A 2799-nucleotide genomic window follows, 5' to 3' on the forward strand; every position below is an offset into this window, starting at 1 on the left:
GGGAGATGGACTCTATCTCCACGGCAACTTGTGTGCGTCACGGACTGAAATGGAATCTTGTCCGAGATACGCAAGTGGAGAAGCCTCATCCCCCTAGTGACGAATGCGGGTCATAAGCCGGAAGTCCGGGAGTCCGCGTGCGTTCCAACACGAGCGGACCGATTTAAGTACAGCTTTCTTAATCAATAAAGTACTATAGTCTATGAATTATACTTAATTTCCTTCATTGCCTTGAGTCTATCCACACACAATGATGTTTTTAATAGTTTTTAATAATTTTCAAACATGTGATGAGATGAATTGTTCTATCAGCTGTAATGAATAGAGTAATTAACTTAGGTATAAATACACTGCCAGCAATGACCAAGTCACCTTTGATAAAACAGCAGGTAGCTGTGAAACGCGTCAGGTGTGAGCCTGTGTCACCTTCACCGGATATCTACCACCGCTTGGACCCCTAAGGACTCCGCAAAATAGCGCTATTTGCACCCTCATCCACTAACAAGGACCGAATATCCAGACTACCACGCATCACTGGTGAGGACTTCCCCGTTGTATTGCCACACTACTGGGACAGCTATTCCTCCAGCGTTGTTTTCAAAAAATCTCGGCCCGGGGACTGTGCTACAACCCCAGGATAAGGGACATCTGAATGTGCGGACCCTACAGGGACATTTGACCAAGCAGCAAGTGAATAATATCCTATGAATGGTGACTATGAGCCCATCAGTGCAGTGAGATATTCATTCATTTTATGTGCTTTTTATTGTAATTTTATATCATTAAATAACATTGTAAATTATTCATACAATTCATCTCAGTCAGCGCTGTCTTATATTTTTTTGGGCAAAGGACTTAGGTGGTTACCGGGGGAAATAAATTTCCGGCCTGCTCGCTTCCCATGAATGTGCCTGTGTTTCCTTTTTAAAATGCCAAGGGATGGGAGAATAGAAGCCTGTGATGGTGTGATAGGAACTGCGGAACGTGGTGGGCGGAGTGAAAGAATGAAGCTGGAGGAATACGTGTACATTTGGTCATCAATGACAGATTACTATAAGTATGAGCTGCATATGATGCTGATGAGAGATGGAGAGAAAGCAGTGTTTTTTTTCTTTTCCTTTTTGTGTTTTGTTTTCCCCCAATTCGGTATGTGATCCAAAATTATAATGGGTTTATGAACAAAGTTATTGCAATAACCTATTGGGTATAGTTGAAGCAAGTGATAAATAAAATAACTGCTGATTTAGTCAATTATCCTAGGATAGCAGTCTTTTGGAAAGGTGTTAGAAGCCAATTCCTACTGTGTAGGTGTGAAAAGTCTCAGTGTGAGAGGCCTTTGAAGTAGATTTCTTGTAGAGGTAGTGATAACGTGTCCTGGGAAATGGATCCTGATTTGAAACAGTGAGCCTGAATATACTGATATTAGTAGATTAATGCAATAAGTCAGTTATTTGTTGCTCAGAGAACAGAGGTGGATGATGTCTAAGTGAGGGGCTGGATGTAGCCAAAGATAGGTTGTAGTCCACAGTACCTTATCTGGGATGTCCAATGCAGAGTACAGAAGCTGCTAAACTGAAGGACTTCTCAGTGGAGGTATGCAGAGGATTCAATCCAGGGGGTATCTCAGCAAAGGAATGCAATCCATTGGTTTTGATGAAATGTCCGTGTAGAGTAGTACAAGTTAAAGGTAAGTCCTTGGATATTTATGATGATTCATATGTCAGTTGTGGTGAATTTAAGCTGTTTTATGGAGATGATCAGGAGCATGCAAAAGGTGAGGCAGCCATCTTGGGCACCAGTTTGCACAGAGAACAGTCTCATTTCCACACAGAAACCCAAGACAACCGATAAAAGATATACTACAGCTACCATCGGATACGTAGTATACCTTTAATAAAAAAAAGAAAAGGAGGGTACTCTCAGCTACCCTAGGTCATAGAAATATTAAACTAAAACTAACACACGGGGTGAGCGAGCCATAGAGCCATATGCAGTTGTTAAAATTGAAAAAAGAGCATGGTGATAAAATGGGATAAGTTACAAGATGTAACAGCATAAATCATAATAGCACAATGTAGTGCAGTTCACATTAGTAAGGAAAGAGCATAGAGAACAGAAAAGAAACATATATGGAATCAACACAATAATAAGGAAAATACGACCTGTCAGCAACATATCAAGGTAATTAATCTGCAAAGAATGTATATCGTAGAGTCACTGTAAGGTGGTAGAGTCAAATTCGTACCAGCAGGTACTAGGCAAATAATGTATAGGGGGGGAAATATATCCAAGCAACAAAGAAAAGTGCAGCATTGAGGTACCTAGGCCAGGAGGAACAGTCTCACACATCTGGGGTGGCCCAAGTCACTGAATGGAGATTGGCAGCCAGCTTCTTCATCTAATTCCAGTAAGTAGCTTTCAGCATCTACATCCAAAGTAAAGTCTTTAACACTGTATTGTGAAAGAGATGTAAGCGTGCTGGGAACAAAAGAGCACTTTTTATTATCTTTCACCAATCGGGAGCATAAGGGAGAAAATTCCCTGCGAGCTCTCATTATTTCTGATGAATAAACTTGGAAGATAAAAAAGCGGGAGCCTTTCCAGCAAAGATCCTTATGGTGTCTGGATGCTGACCATTATTGTTTCTTTGTGAATAAAGCGTAAACATTTAAATTTGATCACCCATGGTCTGTTGTCATTGGTAGATCGCAGCAGACCCAGGCGATGAGCCCATTTAATTACAAGTACCTCACATACATCCTGTATAATAATAATAATTCGTGAGCGAGGATTACAAGA

Source organism: Pseudophryne corroboree, chromosome 5 (assembly GCF_028390025.1).
Source record: "Pseudophryne corroboree isolate aPseCor3 chromosome 5, aPseCor3.hap2, whole genome shotgun sequence".
NCBI lineage: Eukaryota > Metazoa > Chordata > Amphibia > Anura > Myobatrachidae > Pseudophryne > Pseudophryne corroboree.